Genomic DNA, 20,215 nt, shown 5'->3' on the forward strand with positions numbered 1-20,215 from the left:
GTAAAAACAATTTTAATTTTATTTTAAAATGGCTTTTGAGTTCCAAATTTCTTCCTTCCCTTCTCTTCCCCCCCTCCTTGAGAAGGCAAGAACTTTGATAAAGATTATACATGTGCAGACATGCAAAACATATTTCCATATTAGCCATGTTGCAAAAGAGATCAAAGATCAAAAAACAAAAACAAGAAAAAATAAAGTTAAAAAAAATGTATTCTTCAATCTATCTTCAGACTCCATTAACTCTTTCTCTGGAGGTGAATAGTATTTTTCATCCTAAGTCCTTTGAACTGTCTTAGGTCATTATATTACTAAAAATAGCTAAATCGTTTACAATTGATCAACATACAAGATTATTATTACTATATTCTCCTGGTTCTATTCACTTCACTTTGCATCAGTTCATGTAATTCTTCTTATAGCATAATAGTATTTCATCAAAATAAAATGCCACAATTTGTTCAGCCATTCCAAGAAAATGTTTTATGAAAGAAAGTATAATTGCTTTCCATGATGTCTGACACAAAAGGCCAATAATAGCTATCCCCCCTAACAACCCTAATTTTCCCTGATAACCTTTTTTGGCACTCTCAGCCTAATTAACCTATCTAAATTCTTCTTTCAGCCATTCACACAGTACAACAACTTGTCTTGATTCTCAAGGTAGTAGACTCCCTAAGTTTGATAATTTTTTTATTATTAGAAAAAACCTTTCCCAGTACTTCAGAAATTCACAGGACAAGAGATCAGAGCTGACTAAAGATCATTGACTGAACTGACTAGGACTAGAATTTTCTAGTCCAGTCTTCTCATTTTATAGATAAAAATGTGAGGTCCGAAACCCAAAGAGATTGGACTGAAAAAAAATTCAGACACCAAATATAGCACTCATATGACTGAACCAACCTATTTTTCTATTCTAATTATTGCTGAAAAAGTCCATGTTGTTTCTCTTTTTACATGCTATGAGCCTATTGAAGACCTTAACTTAAAAAGGCTAAAGTCCCCCACTGCATCCAAGGCCATTTGCAGTCATCCTCTTCTATATCTGGCCACTGGAACCAGATGGCTATGGAGAAGAAAGTAAGGCTGGTCACCTTGTACAGTCCTTCCTCACTTAAATCCAATTCACCTTTCTAATATCATGGTCCTTTTCAAGAACAATAACAAGCTATGAATTTTTAATGCTTATGCCATGTTTTCCTTCTTTGTCTGTGCCCTAACTTCAGATCAAAATCATCACCAAGAATTGATTAAGTACCTACTATGTGCCAAACTAAGGGCCAACGATACAAAAAAAGAGACAAAAATAGTCCCTGCCCACAAGAACCTCATAATCTAGAGGGAAAACAACATTAAAAACAATTGTGTACAAACAAGACATATACAAGATAAATTTGGAGATGATCTGAAAAGGAAGATACCAACTTAAAGAAGAATGGAAAAGGCTTAGAATTAGAAAAAATAATGTCAAATAAAGGTCATATAACTCAATGTTTTAAAAGCTGGCATACTGCCTTTGTTTATTCATTATAACCTAACATTATAAAATAACATTAAAGATCTCTAAGCAACATTAAAACTCTGTTATATGGCATCCTCCTACTATATAAATATAACATATTTGCTACTTAAGAAGACTAGTTCTGAAGATAGGAAAAATTCATCTTAACCTGCACTATCAAAAGCTTTGTGGTCTCAGCTTCCTGAAGAACTGAGGAAACCAAAAATCTTTTTTGAAGAACTGGGATGAGTCAAGACAAGTGATAAAGATGCTTCTTCGATTTTTCTCTAATCAGTTGAGGTCACTGACAGGGACAGGGCAGAGAACTAAGATCTATGTCATACTGACAGTGAATTCTGTTGATAGACTATTAACAAACAGGAAACTGAAGTTTCAGTCTTTGTCTCATTGTCTAATGTTCTAGGCATCAAATATAATCCTTCCTTTAATTAAATTGATTGATTTGTTTCTGGGTGTGCCTGAATGTCATTACCTCTCCCTAAAATCCCTTCCCCCTCCTTCCTCTTAGGTAGAAAGGTCCTTCTTCTGTTTCTCAGAGAAAAGATGTAAATCAAATACCCTGATCCAACTGGGCCTGGGGATAGACACTGAGGTGAGACTGTGACACCTTGAAGTCACATAGTTTCTTTGCAAGCAGCTGCAACCTTTAAAAAAGAGGAGCTGTATTTTGTGGTGGCAAGGAACTAGAAATTGAGTGCATGCCCATCAGATGGGGAATGGCTGAATAAGTTATGGCATATGAATGGTATGGAATATTATTGTTCTATTTAAAAAAATGAGCAGGCTGATTTCAGAAAAGCCTGGAGAGACTTACACGAACTGATGCTAAGTGAAGTGAGTAGAACCAAGAGACCATTGAACATGGCAACAGCAAGATTATGTGATGATTAATTTTGAGACTTGGCTCTTTTCAACAATGAAGTGATTCAAGTCAATTCCAATAGACTGTGATGTAACAAGCTATCTGCATCCAGAGAGAGAACTATGGAAAATGAATGTGGATCAAAGCATAGTAGTTTCACTTTTGTTGTTGTTGTTTGTTTGCTTATATTTTTTTTCTCTTTTTGATCTAATTTTTCTTGTGCAACATGGAAATATGTTTAGAAGAACTGCACATGTTTAATCTATATTGAATGCTTGCTGTCTATGGAGGGAGGAAGGAGAAGAAATTAGAACACGAGGTTTTGCAAAGGTAAATGTTGAAAACCATCTTTGCATGGATTTGAAAAAATAAAAAGCTATTAAAATAATAAGTTAAAAATAAAATAAATCAAAAAATAAAATTAAAAAAAGAGAGGGACTAAAATGGAGAATACAAAAAGACTCATAAGGATGTAGAACTGTCTACTAACTTCTAAAGGATTTAAAAATTCATCTCATAATGGAAAGGATCATGGCTTTGTATTTAAAAGATCTGGGTCCCAAACTCACTCAAAGCTATTCTGACCTAACCTGAAAAATAACTTATACATTGTTCAATACTGTCACAATTTTATATTTTCACTGATATGAAGAAATGCATAAATAGCTATATCTCCATTTCTTTAAGGGCAGCTACATGGTATAGGGGATAGAGTACTCACTTGAAGTCAGGAGGATCTTAGTTTAAATCTGGTCTCAGATGCTTACTAGCTATGTGACTTTGAACAAATCATTTAACCCCTATTTGCCTCAGTTCTAATCTGTAAAATGGGAATACATGGAAAAGGAAGTGGCAAACCACTCCAGTATCTTTGCCAAGAAAACCCCATGGACCTAATTGGACATTACTAAATAACTCAACAACAACAATTCCACCAACATTTATTAAGCATCTATTATGGATAAGACACTTCAGTAGGCACAGATAATTCAAAAGGCTACAAAGCTGTGGGACGATTGGACACTGTTTACTGTACCATACTGCCACCTTTTTACCCTATTATCTCTTTTCTTCTTAAAAGCAAAAGCAAAGGCCTTTGGTCTTGAGGAATCTGCATCCTCCTAAAAGTCACAACATTAAGAGAGATAAATAAATAGGAAATATCTGCAAAGTCATTTCATAAGGAAGACATCATCATGACCTGAGAAGATTAGGAAAGGCTTCTTGTAAAAGGTGGTACTTTGGTTGTGCCTTGAAAAAATCTGGAAAGTAGAAAAGCTTGTCTATATTAATTATGTAGTTTAGAGATACACACTACATGTACACTTTAAAGGGTTGGTTTTTGGCACAAACTCCTGAGAGCCCTGAAGAACAAGATGTTATATATAAAAGCACAGAAAAAGGATGAGGCGATAGAAAGAAACAAAGATGTTGATGATGGTGATGAAAATAGTGATGATGCTAATGATGATGGTGATACCTGACATTTATATGGGGCTTTAAAGTTTGCAAAGTATTTTACACATGTTTTCCCATTTGATCTGGGGATCATCTCTGGAAGAATAGGTGCTACTATTCTCATTTTAACAGAGGAAAAAACTGAGGTAGAGAGCTGTTAAGTGGCCTCTAAAGAGTGATATAGCTAGTAAGTCTCTGAGGTAGAATTTGAATACAGCCCTTTGTCACTTAGTTATCTAATTTCTTCTTTTATAAAATGAGGAACCTGGGATCTGCTCCTAAAAAAGAATGGGAGGAGATGAGTTTTTGTATTATGTATTATAATACATAAAATCATAATGTATTAACGATTTTAATACATAACACAAAAACTTGAAAGAAAATAGCCAGATTTTCAAGAGAACACATTGTTCCTGGAGAAGGTGAAGAACTATATAATAAGTAGTGTTAAGAGTTATTTTTTTTTTTCTCTCAGGAAAAGGAGGCAAATTTTTTTTTGTTAAGTCTGAGGCAGGATGTTATTGATTTTAAAATGACTAAATGGTCAAAACAATGCCTTGTTCCTCAGCTCTCTTTATTGATAATGGGCACAGAACAAATTAGAAAATAGCAACCCAAATAAGCATTTAAACTACCATTTTACCAGAGATACACAGAAATATGTCCTAATGGAAAGTTCTCAGTCTAAGTCCCAGTTCTGCTATCTATCAGCTGTTATAGCTCTAGGCAAGCCCCCTCTCCACTTTGGGTTTCACTTCCCCTGTAAAAGGCAAAGATTGGACTGCATGGCCTTTGAAGTCCTTTCCCAACTCTAGACTTATAATCCTGTTATCCTTCTTTGGACAGCTATTCTTTCATCTGTAAAATGAGTAGGTAGGACTAGTTTATCTGTATTATAAATTCTATAAGGTCGTTTCCAGCTCTAATACTCTCTAACATCTCTAATACCCAAATGTAAGTCACCTGCTGGGCCCTTGAGTTTTACTAGTGTCCCCTTACAGAAGAAACCAGCAACCTCTTTTTAAAGCAGAAAGATAGTTGTCAAAAATTCAACTTAATTTCCTCTTCTTTGTCTCAGAAAGAAATTTTTTGAAAACCACGGAGAGGGAACATAATTAGTTCTTTAAAGAACCTTTTGACATCATCTGTGCTCTTGCAATTTTCTGTGGACCCAGCTACCAAACATGATTTCTAAACAATTACAGAACTTAAGAAACTTATACTCTTCTCACGAGTGACTAGATCAGTCTAGACAAGGGGTTCTTAAATCTTTTTTTCCCTTGTAACCCTCTGCCAGTCTGGTGAAGCCTATGGACTCCTCAGAATAATATCTTAAATGTAACAAACAAAATCAATTCTACTAAAATAAAACCACCAAACTATTAAAACTGCTAAATTCACAGACACTCCCCCCCCTAAAATCTGTCTGTGAACCCTAGGTTAAAAATCTGACTAAAGTCTCTCTTTCCAAGGCATATTTCAAGTTCTTAAGTCCTACAAAGGGTGAGATTTTCATAGGCCATCTCTGTGAGTCAATCGATTCTGTGTATTCCGAACCACTAGCTGTGGTAGATGATACGGGGGAAAATAAATGAAATAATAGACATGGCCCTAGACCTCAGAGAGTTTACAGTCTGCATGGGAGACTGGACATGAAACATGTTAACATGAAACAATTTGACACAAAGCAATATGGAATGATGCATTGTTAAATCTTCTTAAGTAAGAATCTTCAAAGAATACACTTGTGCTTAAAAAAAAATCTGCGAGGAAAGGGTTTCTTGAAAGAAACCACAGGAGCACAAACATGAGTCTCTTTAAAAGTCAGTCTTTTTGTGTGTTTCCGCCAGCGGGCCTTCATGAAGGCAATGACTGCATCTGCTTCCCACTCTATAAAATGCTATAGGTCGGCTACACTACCTAGCAATGTGCAGGGGAGGGGGAGTCAGTAAATATTAATTGGGGGAAGGGAGAGGAGGATTTTGGTATGTTGCGGACAGTTTGCATCAGACCTCACCTTTAAGTGGAAGCTAGCATTTCTTCAGATGAAATCTACAGTAAAATACAAAACTTTCCTCTTCAGGTGGGTTACAGATCTCATGACGTTCAACCCCTTGGTAAGGAGCTGGAAAGTCTGCTCAGTGTCATGAGAAGTCACAGCTTTCTGTGACTAAAAGGCCAAAGTGCACGAGAAACCTCCCAGAGCACCGTGCTATCTGAATAATAACTTCCCCAGGATAATTTCTTTAAAGTCTGTATGTTTGTCTCGCTATCAAGCACAGAGCAAGCAAAGCAGAAATCAGAAATTTAAGGGGGAGAGCACCCTAACAGAACAGGATGATTATACTTAAGGAGGAGGTACAGAGAGATGAAAAGATGGAGGAAGAGAAGAAAGAAGAGATGAAGAAGGAGGAAGATGAAATAGAGAAGAAAAGAAAAGGAGGAGGAAAATTCTCATATTATAATAATAATAAAACAATAATAGGTTTAGGGGAGGGGTAAAGTCGTCAAGCTGCCAGAAAGCTTGACAAAGGTTCAGTTTTTTTTAAAGGCTATACTTGAAAATTCAGTGATTACTAATAGCAGTCCTCCTTTTGCAAACATTTTTGTTATGCATGTGTGGGTGTGAAGAAAGGGCTGCTTTCGTAAGACTCACAACAGGGCATATCATGCACATGGTGCTGAGCTTCATGCAGAGATGGGCTGAAACAAGTCAGCAGGGGCAAGGCCTAAACTAACACACAAACAGCTCCTTCCTGTTCACACTGCCAGGTAAGCTTCTGTGGAACACGAAATGTCAAGAGCTATTGTTTTCTTCCACAGCCTGGTGCCTCATCTGCAAGGGGCTCTCGCGTTTGGGGGAGTCGGGAGTCCCTGGGTTCTCCCTCTTTGGATCCCAACATCTCCAAGCAGGATCACTGAGAAGGCATCTGAGGTTCCTTAGGCCTATCAAAGTGGCTGGAACTTAACACAAAAGTCACAGTGTTCGAGGGCAGCTATCTTAAATTTCACCCGGGATCAGAGAAAACCAATGAACTCAATTGAGAAAAGTGGTTTCACAATTTCCTATGTTAGAAATCCCCATCATATTATTGTTACACACACACATCCATCAATCCTCACTTGAAAGCAATCCCCATTTGAAAGCGGAGGGAGTTCTGACCATGCATTTCACCACAGAAAGTATATCAAGTTAAATTCTATTCCTGCCACTAAGTCTTCCCAGCTACCACCGAATGTCCAAGTATTGGTATTTCAAAATGAATTTTATACAGATCTTCAGCTCTTTTTTGGCATCATAAAACATTATCTCCAAGCATATAGATAGCTCCAACAGGGTAATAAAATGGAAATAATATTGGATTAAGAATTAGATTAAACTGGAGCAGTTAAGTGATGCAGTGGACATAGTATAGTACCTGCCCAAGAGCCAGGAGGACCTGAGTTCAACTCCAATCTCAGATACTGACACTTACTAGCTGACCCTGGCAAAGTCATTTAACCCCTAATTGCTTCATTCAAAAAAAAGTAATAGGAGACTAAGATGGGAGTCTTTTTTCTCTTCACCACATTTCTCAGATAGTTTCCTTCTTTCTACTCATACACGTACCACTCTGATTCAGATCCTTGTCACCTCTATCCTGAATTATTGCAACCATCTCTTAACTGGTTTCCCTTCCTCAAGCCTCTCCCCACTCTAATTCATCTTCCATCTGGTTGACAAAGTGACTTTTAAAAAAATGCAGGTCTGACATCAGCATCTCCACACTTCTCAATAAATTCCAGTAGCTTCCTGTTACTGAAGATAAAATATAAGAGCTTCTGTTGGACATTCAAATTCTTCACAACCCGGCCCCTTCCTCTCTTTCCAGTCTTATTCCACCTTATTCTCCTCCATGCCAGACATTCTGGCCTCTCACTGTTCCTCACACAAAACACCCGGAGATTTCCAAATTCCATGACTTTGCATTGGAATCTTCTCTCTTCTCACCTCCAACTCTTATAATCTCTGGCTTCCTTCAAAATTCAGCTCAACTGTCACCTTCTGCAGGAGACCTGCTTGGTCCCCACAGAAGCTAGTGTATTCCTTTCTACTTACTCTGTATCTACTTTAATGTATATATCTTATATACATGGGTCCCTATATGTTAACATGCTATCCATCCTTTTATTGTTTTCACTTTTCATCTGTATCCTCAGCACTTAGTAGTTGCCCTTCAGTCGTTTACCCATGTCTGACTCTTTATGACTCCATATAGGGTTTTCTTGGTGAAAATACTAGACTGGTTTCCCATTCCCTTCTTCAATGGATTAAGGCAGAGGTAAAGTGACTTATGCAGGATCACACAGTTAGGGGATGAGGCCAGATTTTAATTCGGGGCTTCCTGACTCCAGGCCCAGTTCTCTATCCATTAAGCCACCTAGCTGCTTCCACTTGACACTTAGAACACTGGCTATAATAATACTTAATGCAGTCCCAGTTCTGCTGGTAACTAGCTGTTTGACTTAGGTAATATTTAAAAGGATCCCTTCTATTATCAGGAATGGTAATAGAAACAATCCAGAAAACATCTTTTGAAGAAACTCTTAAAATGAATCCCAGTATCCTAGCAAAAGCATTTTGTCAACTATCTACAATGTATATAGTTTTACAATACATAAAGTAAAGGATAGCAATAATATTATCATTTGTAAAGAATACTAGAAAGAATTTCATTTTCCTTGGCTGATGAATGGACATTTCCCAGAGCTCATAAAGGTAACCACCAAAATACATTTCACAGCTAACTTGTCAACCTTATCAAGATGGTTTATATCAAAGAATACTGAAAGAAAAAAATGCCTGAATAAAACTATTAAATTTGATACTACTGAGGACAAGTATCACTTTGAAAGAACAATGGCAGAAGAAATGCCAGTAGTTTACAAGAGAAAATAAATCAACAAAGTTTAGGAAGAATGTCTACAGCTTAAAATACCCACGTACCAACACAAAGACTATGAATAAAAAATCAAATGAACTTGACATCTTAATACAAGCTAATAAATATAGTCATAAAGGCTTCAAGGAGACTTGGTGAGGCAAGTTCATAATTTAAAAAAAAAAAACATGGAAAGATACACCTTTTTAAAGAGAGACTAAATTAACAGAATATGATCAAGTAATAGCAATCTATATATTTTTAAAAAGACATATACAGATATATATTTCTATCTATATAAATCTGTGTTGAAAGGCTCAAATATTAGAATAGGAATATGGTAAGAACATTTGGGTTAGCCTAAAAGGAGAAAGAGAAATGAGATTTTTATCATTATTATAGAGCTAACCCAGTCAGAAGGATGACATAAATTATACTTTGTTAATATAGCTTATGAAAGCGATACAAAAGCAAAATATAAAAGTTATGGGAATTTCAACTGTCAAAATATTTTCTAGAAGGCAGCATGACCTAGTTCATAGAAGCTTGATCTTAGAGTCTCAAACGCTTGGTTAAAAAACCACATCTCTAACATTTACTGGGACTACAATCAAATTTTTTTCTCCCTCCAGATCTTAGTTTACTCATTGATAAAAATAAGGATAATAATAATATATAGTACCTACTTCACTAAGTATGTATGTAAAGTACTTTGTAAAAAAAAGTTATATAAAGGTCAGTTACTTTTATGCAGAAACAGAGCATCTAATAAATTCTTAGCTTCTTTTGCCCATATTTTTATTTCTCTGAAAGCTGAAGAAGTAAGAAAGGGAACTGCTACTCTGGACTTAATTTTAAACAACAAAGCTACTGGGAATAGAATTGAGCCCTTTGAATTTGAAAAAGTATTGAATAACACATTGTGAACATAACCTTAATTTGAAACCAATACTCATGTTTAGTTCATAGCACATAAAATGTTGTTATTGGTTAGCCAGCTGTGCAAGATGTATTTTGACAGTCAAACATAACTTATATTCTATTAAAGACTTCAAAGACAAAGTTTAAAGATGAGAGAATTAATGTTAGTATTTAACCCTGAATCAATAGCAATAAGTAGTCATACAGATACATGGTGTGATCCCAACTAACCACAGAGAAGAAGACAAAAAGAACATCTAGGTGGAATATCTCAAGATCTCAACAAAAAAGGGATCAGAGTGGGAATAAGCAAACAGTAGCTCTGGACTCAGAGTATAAAGCTGTTTCCATAAGCCTTATTTCCTTCTTCTGTATTTTAAAGACCCCAAGGCTCCATATGCAAAATAGACTCCTTAGAGACCATGTAGGAGGAATGAATTATTGTTTAAGATGAATAGTTCTGAAACTCCCTAGGGAATCTCACATGGATTTAATATACTACTGCCTTCCAGTTCTTAGGAAACTTAATCAAAGGAAAAAAATTTTCTTTGGAAAATTTAGGATTACAGACAGAAAAACTTCCTACTAACTTACCTAGTTCAGAAGGTCCTGCCTTGGAAGAAATTATGTTCCTTCTCCCTGGACTATTTAAGCAAAGGTTAGAACACTACTTGTCAGGTATGTCATAATGGGCATTTCTTTAGGGGTTTGGGTAAGAGTAGGTGTCTGCTAAAGTCTTTTCCAACTCTGAAACTCTATGACCTTGTGATTTACTAGTTGGAAAAAATCATAGTAATGATAACCATGGAAAAAAAGTGACTAGGTCATCTTGGAATTAAAAGAAGAGAATGATGGGCTTGATAAGAAAATGGAACCGTGTGATGTGAAAAGAGAGCTGGTTTTCAAATGTATGTCGTTGGGCAAATCACTTGATCACTTTGAGCCTCAGTTTCCTCTTCTGAAAAACAAAGGAGGTTGGACTATAAAATTTCCCATGGTATCTCCCAGCTCAAACAGTTCTATGTTATTTTGTCTCTATATTTTAGAGAAAAGTTAGTTATGACATTATGGCTGGAGACCTTTAAAAAGGGAAGAGGGACAAGACTCTCCAAAAAACCCCAATATTTCATGAATACAATAACAAAATATCTCTATGAGGAAAAAAGAGAAGAGGATCTTACTGATATCAATGTAATGACACTGAAGGTTTGTGATGAGATCAGGTTTAAAGTAGGTCTATTCACAATACGAATAGAGGAATACGTTAACAAGGAGTTTAATAATGATGTGGGAGGAAGGGGGAGAGAGGGCAAGAGGAAGGGGAAAAGAGAGGGATGAGGAGAAAGAGAAAGAAAGAGAGAGAGAAAGTTCTGTTTCAAAGTCAAATGACCCCTGATCTAGACCTTGACAGACAGATCCGTTCTTGTAGATAGACAGATAGATATACAGACAGACAGGTAGACAGATAACTACAAGGAAATGGAATGAAGAAACACAAAAAGACAGGAAAAAAAGAAAGAACTCTTTCAAAGACGACAAGTAATAGAGTTTGGCTGGATCCACATGACAAAAATGGATATGAAATAAGGTTACAGAGGTAATATGAAGTTCTATTTTGAAAAGCCTTCAATAAAAAATTTAGAATTGTTTTCAGTGGGCAGTAGAGCCATTCATTTGTTTAGTTTATTTGTGTTTTTGGTGGGTTTTTTTTTTTGTTTTGTTTTGTTTTTTTTGTTTTTTTAGTAGGGCACTGATAGTAACAGCGCTTTTCATGAGAAAGATGACAAGAATTGTGTTACAAATTCCACACCCACAACATCATTTTTTCCTCTGTCTCTTTTTCTCTATTCCTACTGCCACTACCACACTATACTTATCATACTCTTTCATTTTGACCAATCTAAATTATCGCAATGACTCCCTTACACTTATGTCTTCCAAACAAGTACCATTTAATACCCCTCACATTCTAATTCATCCTTCATATTACTACTGACAACCACATTTTAGCTAAACTGTATCTCCTCTAGCAAGAAGTACTATCTTCTACATACAGTGGCCTGCTAATATTTATTAAATTTCTTGTTAAAAATTAAGAATTACTTGTCTGGAACAATGGAGTCAGATCAACAAAACAAAATGTACTAAGCAGAAATGCAAATACACTCAGGGTCCAAAATTAAGCTGCACCAATCAGTCTCAGAAAACAGATGATGACACAAATTTCTCTTATTTGGGGAAAGAGATCAGGACCAATGAGTGTAGGATTTAGCATAGACAGTCATTTTGTTGGTCAGATTTTATTAAACCATTTTGCTTCAAGGAAGGCAAAAATAACTATGATTTTAAAAGAAGCATCAATAATTAAAAAAAAATTAATCTGCACGAGCAAAAGATGAAAAAAAGCTAAAGTTAACAATAGTTTTTTATAAGATCCAGGGGTTTCTGATGATATTCTGTCTATTGCCCCTCCAAAAAATCTAGTACAATTTACTCTGCACTAACAAAAAAAAATAATGACTTAAGTAAAAAAATAAAGTGGTTCCACCATCCTTTATCTGGGACAGCCCACATCTGGGATGCTCTGACCAGTTATGGACATCACAGTTTAGGAAAATCATCAACAAAGAATATATCTATAGATATGGCAGAATGACAAAGTGTTTGGATATTCTATCATGTGAGAAAGAGTTGACAAAAGCGGAAATATTCAGCCAATAAAAGGTTTTTTGGGGGGGTTAAGGAGGTTATGATGCTCTATTTAAATATTCATTATTGATCTGTATCTTAATTACCTGCCATAAGTCTCTAGACACAACAAATGCTTAATAAAAGTTTTCTGAATTGAATATCTAAAGGACTATCAGAGCAATCAATCAATATTCATTTATTAGGTACCTACAGGAATAGAAAGACAAAAATGGAATCACCCTTGCTCTCAGAGAATTAACATTCTATTTTTAGAGACAACCCATACTCATATAGATGATTACAGGACAAATATAAAATAAATATGAGGTATTTTTGTAAGGGAGAGAACCAGCAGTTGGGGACATTCAGGAAAGACTTCATATATAGGAGAATGAGCTGAGTTTTGAAAGAAATAAGAGATTCTACAAGCAGGGAAGGGTCCCTTCCAGACAGTAGGGACAGCTTGTACAAAGTCACAGGACAAGAGAAGGGATGAGGAGATGGGCAGAGGGATTAGATTATGTAGTTGCAGAAACAAACTTAGAACAAGTGGGTGGAAATCATAAGGAAGTAGATTTAGGCCCAACATAAATAAGGAAGAATATTATAATAATTACAGCCATTAAAAATGGAATGAGCTGCATCGTCAGATAGGGAGATCCCCATCACCTGAAGCACTGGAGCTGGATGACCACCTGCCTAGGATAACCTTTAAGGTCCTTTCTAACTGACTGTTTCTATGATTCATCTTAGAACCTCCTGGCATGTCTCCTCCCTTGGGAACATACATCTTTAGTGGCTACCATCCAACATTCTTTCATGTTTTCCTTTCTGAAGGCAGGAAGGCAGGACAGGTGGATGATTGAGATCACTCCTGAACCAAGAACACATAAATGAAAACTCGCCAGTCCCTTGGCCTTAAGCCTAGACACTCCTCTGAGTGTTTCTCAGATTCCCATGGCTGCTTTTCCACAGTTATCCTGAAAAGGAGATAGTTTTTAGATCGGCTAGATGGCACAGTGGATAGAGTACGGGGCTTGGAATGCAGAAAACCTGAGTTCACATCTTGCCTCAAGATACTTCTTCCTCAGTTTTCTCATCTGTAAAATGGGTATAATAATAGCACCTACTTCCCAGGGTTCTTGTAAGGGTCAAATGAAATAATATTTATAAAGCAGCATGACATCCTTAAAATACTATAGCAAGGCTTTTTCTTCTTATCATTAATAATAATAGTAGAACTATATAAAATACCAAATTTTCTATTTCACAGAAAAGCATTTCTAATATGAGTTTTGCCATTTTTTCCTTTGGTCATTCCCCTCCCCTCCACATATCAAAGGGACAACTTTCTCTTATCAAACTCTGCTTACTGAAATTCAACTAAAGACAAATTATTTAACTAGCCCCTTTTACATGTAGGACCTTAGTTGCTTCCAAAACACACACACACACACACACACAACAATTTTGGCTCCTAAGGACCTCACATTTATTGAAAGTAGACAACACATATATACATTAATTCAAGATAATTTGAGGAAAGTGAGAATATTAACAAATTGGAAGGGAGGGATTACCAAATTAGAGAGGCTTCTAAGGTCTGTAAGTGGTCCTTGAAATTCACAAAATAAGAATTATACTATTAATATATGAAAATGATAGATCCTTAGCAAAATATAAAGCCAGATATATAAACATATAACTAGTAATGGTCATCTTGTCTTCTTGGATTTTCATTCATTTTTATATCCCTGATTCATATTCATTCAACAAAAATGGGAAAACAGGAGAGGAACATAGTCCAGAAAAAACCTCAACTGGCAACCTTGTGATTAAGTATCAATGAATCCTGGAAAAATTAGGACACTGTATTGGGATGATATTCCCCATTTTCCCCATCTGAGATGAAGTCCTTTATACAGTATGGTTCACTTATTCTCCTCTTCTAAGCTTTCTGATCATTGTCCAGTTCTCTCAGTGACACCAGAAAAGGGGGAAAGAGAGGGATGGAGGGGTCCCTAGCAAAAAGGCAAACTATGACATGAGGAAAGGTAAAAGTAAGGAAAAAATGGGATAGGGATACATAGGACTACTAGAGACAGATTAAATAAGAAGCTCTTTTAAAAAAACAATCCTTTGTACCTGGTGAAAACTAATAAATATATTAATAGGAGATGTTTTTTTATTTTAAAAAAATTATTTTCTTTTGATTAATATTAATCACATGATCTAAATGTATAGTCTTTGTAATTGATTATGGAATACAAAAGACATGATTTCTACCTTTAAGAAATTTATTTTCCTTAGCATATTGTCTTATTTGCTTTTCTTATATATATTCCATTTCAATAAGAAGGAAATTAGTTTCTGAAGATGAGAGAAACAAAAGGCAAAACTCCTTTAGGAGATCAGTCTGTAGGTATAGCTTAAAGATTAAACTAAGAAAGACATGTTTTACTATCAGCAACTTCATAAATCTTCACATAGTGTCCTGCTGGGAGTTTAATTCTTCAGAATATTAGCACTGAATTTCCACTTTCTACATGGCTACAAACTGATATTTCTAAAACTCAAGTTTGATCACATCACTTCCCTTCTGAAAAAATTTTAGTTATATTCTATTGGTCTATAAGAAAAGATCTGACTTCCTCTATTTTCTAAATTCATGCATGTTCCTCCCCTTCATGTACCCTCCATTTCAGCCAAACTGACCCATTTGCTCTTTTTCAACGTGGAAAACTATCTTTAAGATCTTTGTCCAGACTTTGCCCCAATGCTAGATGGCTCCCTCTCTTTATGGTGGTCTCTGGAATCCCTGCCTCCTTTCAGGGTCTTTCCCTCTACTTCTCCCTTGTTTGTGCTCTCCCTGCTAGGATTACTTGGTATTTTCCTCCATTTACTTATCTGTGTATTGGTTGTATCCGACTCCCTGCTCCCCAGTAGAAAGAAAGTTCTTTGAGGGTCGAGTTTTGTCTTTGTATCACCAGGTCCTAAAGGCCTGGCACTTCATAAATAATTACTTAATTAACTTAACACTCCACATCCTGTGTTGCAACATAAATATGAAATATTTCCTATCCTCTCTCTGTAGAGTAGGCAACAATAGGAACTTCCCCTAGAAAAGGAAGGGATTTATGAACTTGTGAAGTATATAACAGTGGGTACACTCGTGTGTGTTTATATGTATGCATGTACATATATGTGTTTACATATACATAGCAGTGTGTGTATATATACATATATATTATCCCTTAAGAATACCTACTTATAAATACTTATGCCCCTCTCTCTTTTCTCCCTCCCACAGACAGCAGTAAATTAAATTCAGGTTTTTATTTACTTTTAGCTCTGGATATATAAATTCTACAGTGGCAAGGAAAAAGAGAAAAAAAGTTCAAAAAAACTTCCTCTGAGTGCTTTGATTTCAGCTCCTCAACTCATAGATTGCCTCTAATAAACAGCCAGCCCATAGCTGGGACAGGGAGTGAAATCCCACTCCACTCCCATATTCTGCTTCCCCAGGAACAGAACTGAGATTCTCTCCTCTCTCTCTCTCTCTCCCCTTGACCATACTCCTCTAGTCACTTTTGACTCTCCTAGAGACACTAATCCTATTACTGGATTCATTATTTCCCCCCTTTGTTTCCCATTAAAGAATCGTGTGATCACTCCACACATGAATAGGACAGTAATTTGAGACACAAGCAACCCAGCTGGGCTTTCCCATTTCTGAAAAGATTAAGCTCGTAAATGTTTCAGTGCGAGCCCAGCAGACCCAGCCTGACATACAGGGCCTGCTCCAGTGTTCTTCTCTGGACACTCCTTATTGTTCTTTGCACAAGACTCCACAAACATTTTCACTGGCTGACCTCCAAGCCTTGAATTCTCTCCCTCCTCATTGTTATCTTCTAGTTTCCATCAAGTCCCTGCTCAAGTTATATCCTCTGCAAGGAGTCTTTCCTGATTCCCTTAATGCTAAACTTCTCCCTGAGTGAAGCTCCAATTTATTCTGACCCTATCTCATTTGTACAAGACTGTGAGCTTCTTGGGGAGGGACTATATTTGCCTTTCTCTGTATCCCCAGGGCTTGATACAGTGCCTGACACATAGTAGGTGCCTAATAAATGCTTGTTGACAACTTGACTTGACCCAGGTCCTAGGGACCTTGGCAGGAGCCTGCTTTAATCTAAGAGCACACAGATGGGAATTCTATTACCTCTTAAGTCCAAGTGTCTATTGATAAAGTGACTTAGCTTAGAGGCTGCCTAAAAAGTTATTTTGGAAAAACTTCCTCAGCAGTGTCACATTAAATATTAACTTTGTATTAACACATTTTACTTCTTACAAACAAAAAGTTATATTGCATTTTTAAATTGCATTCAGATATTCCATTGCAACCTCACTGAACCACAGCAGGAACCCTGAGAAGCAAAAAAAAAAAAAAAAAAAAAAAAAAAAAATACTTCTTAAAAATCTCTCACCTGGGAGGAAAGTACATGTTACCTGAAGTCTGCCTGGAAGAAAGTCTCCCTTGGTGATGGTGAAAATGGCAGGCCCAATGGGGAGCAATGACATGGAGAATTTTGCCTATGTACTTAATGAGTGACTTTCCAGGCCCTGAACTGGGGAGTACGCTTTTGGAGGAAGTGACACAGAATTGGGGTTGAACCCAGATCTTCTTGGCTCTGAAGCCAGCTCTCTATATACTATGTCCCTTTATCTCTACATTTCCATAAATTTTTAAGTCTTTAGGTACCAAATGGTGAAGCTACCTCCTTTATCTCCCCTTTACCCACCCAGAGGTGGCTAAGTACCAAACAGGCAGGACAGCTTCAAGCAGGAGAGACCAAAGATGTGGTAAATGTATTGTGAGAGCTAACAATGGAATGGAACAGACATGTAAGCATCTAGAGAAAGTTGTTAGGAAAGATTTTTTTAAAAATTAGATGAGATATAGTCTCATGATGGAGATTCCAGTCTACTGAGGGATATGAATGACGTCTACAAATATTTATTGTATAAAATAATAAATGATAAAATAAAAATCACTTTATCAAAAAATAAATATTTATTGTATAAAATAATAAATGATAAAATAAAAAATAAGTCACTTGATAAAAAAATATAAATATTATATAAAATAATAAATGATAAGTTCAGAATAGCTCTTTCCCTCTGACTCTACCAATTAAAGTTTACATAAATCTTGCTTATTAATAAGTTAATCCTTAAGTATCCTCCATGTCCCAGGCACTTATATGAGGCGTTGTTTATACAAAGCTAAAAATCAAACAATCCTTCACCTTTATGGTACATATTGTTTTCAAAAAAATAGAATGTAGGCTGCTTGAAAGCAGAGACTGTTGTTTTTGTATTTTTGTTGCTAGTACACTGCCTGAAGCACAGTGGTCCCTTGATAAATAAATGCATATTGAATAAATGAAGGACAAAAGTTTGGACAAAGTGTTCTTGATGAGGAAATATCATCTAAGTATCCTCATCATTCCATGATATATTGGAAACATGCCTTGGACCAGAAGTGAAATTCTTCTTTACATTTACATTAATTGTCAGTGATGGGATCATAGGCAAGTCATTTAATTTCTCTAGGCTCTGTTTCCTTATCTCTAAAATGAAGGAGACAGGGTAGGTAAGAGTTTCCCCCACAAGTACATCTTGGAGTGAGCCTTGGCTGATGTGAAGTCTAGTTTCTAATGTCATACCCCTTCTCCGTGGATTGCTGAGGTTCTCAACATGAAGAGGAATATCCCTATGATGCCTTCATTGATTTCAAGGGTTTTCCTTATCCTTGTCTCCAAAATTCTACTCTATTTCCTTCCCAGGGAAATTAAATCAAATTAAAAGGAGCTCTTCTTCACAAAAGAGTCTTTGACATGTTAAGAAAGTCTATGACTCTTTAGGACTTCTAATTCTGAATGCAGAATTTTCCTAACCCAACACAAAATAGGTTTGATACCTTCCTCAGATTCTTATTTGCTCATTTTGTGACCTGGGATAAATCACTATGTCTCATTTTTCTCATGTGTAAAATAAGGATAATCAATCACACAGGATTATTATAATGGTCAAATGAAATATTGTATATTAAATGCTTTCTAAATCATAAAGTACTCTATAAGCCACTGTATAAGACAGTTACTACCAATCGGTAACAATTTGATTTCTAATTGTATTTAACCATATATCAGGGTTTATTTGAATATCAATTGATGAAGTGTCTAATGTGTCAAGAATTTACTATAATACTCGATCATGATAATGATGACAATAATGATGATAATACAGAGAAAAAGCAAAAATTAAAATTGTGTAGAAAAATAGACAAGTAATATGTTATCCCCCTTATTCTGTCTACTAGCGCATTTGTCCTGAGGGCACTTTCAGTGAGTATAGAGAAGATAAGCATAAGATAAGAAGATGGCTGTAAATCAGTAACTTTATTCATCTATACTATTGTTCACAGAATTTTAATTACAAAAGAATTAAAGCAGGATAAGAACTTGTATCAGTACCAGTTCTATCTGAACATGATATAACAAATGAGAAGAGATATTTTAACAATAACAATAATTGATAATAACAGCAGCAAAGAACACAGCAATTGTTGTTTAATGTACAAAGTTGAATGCTTCCATGTATTCTCTATAATCTACATAGACTTATGTTGTACATATTTTTCTTTGCAACTAAATTACAAAATATATAGTAAGGGAGGACTTATTAGTGACCTAATTAAGTAGGATGCTATTTATTCCTATTGACATACTGTTGTCATTGTTTGAACTAAAACCTTCTACCTCCCTCAAAATCAACATTGTCTATTACTGAAATATGTGAATTTCACAAGTGCACAAGAATTATATTCTTAAAATTTTCAGTGCTTCTAGGGAAAACTATATAATATAAAATAAATCAATAAGAATTTATTTCAAAAATTTTCAGCAAGAGTAGCTGTTTAGTCAACAAATACACTGACATATTAATAACTTAATAGAAGCCTATGGATTTTCCTAAATTAACAATTAAGTATACAATTTGTTAATGGTACCAATTTATGAACTTGCTCATTGTTTTTCTCCTCTCTGAGCTCCAACCTCTCTATTTTTAGCTGATATGTATGCACATATATATGTATATTCATTAAACATGTGCATACATCCAAAATAATATACCTGTGTCCATATGCATGTACAAAACTCATGTAATATACTTTAATAGATTAAACCTGCATTGAGATTTTTGATATAATTACATGAACATGGACTTAATATAAGTAAATATCTAAAAAATAGCAGAAGATAATCTAACAGAGATAGAGACATGATTTAGATGATGCAAAACAATTGTATTTCAGACCTTTAAAGAATTTTATGATAAGAGAACTAGCTACTAGAAACAATATTTAATATTTTTACTATACTATATACTATATATTTAATTTAGGTTATTTTATATATGACAAAGTCTATATAAATCTGATGCAACATTATCATATGATAATATTACATATATATATATATATATATATATATATATATATATAGTGATCACTTTGATCTTTATAGCCTTCCAGTTCTCAACTTCTATTATCTGTAAATTCTAAGCACATGTTCATTAACACATGATCTTGTCAGACTAAATCTAGAAAAAAGATTTGGCACTGAAAAACAGAGGGGAGAGGTTAAGAAAAAGTTGGAGACTGTCAAATATGTCAATGTGTCAAATGATAAATATTAGTCTGTAGTGTATTACTATTACTCATTCTTTTTAAAGCAAGTAGAATACTGGAATGTATAAACAGGAGTGTAGCGTGTA

At 35.3% G+C, this 20,215-nt stretch overlaps 1 protein-coding gene across 1 annotated transcript in view; it reads right to left on the minus strand.

Moving 5' to 3' along the window:
* RUNX2 (RUNX family transcription factor 2) overlaps window positions 1-20,215 on the minus strand; it is a 163,815-nt gene that overhangs the window by 51,406 nt on the left and 92,194 nt on the right.

Source organism: Sarcophilus harrisii, chromosome 4 (genome assembly GCF_902635505.1).
Source record: "Sarcophilus harrisii chromosome 4, mSarHar1.11, whole genome shotgun sequence".
Classification (NCBI taxonomy): Eukaryota; Metazoa; Chordata; class Mammalia; order Dasyuromorphia; family Dasyuridae; genus Sarcophilus; species Sarcophilus harrisii.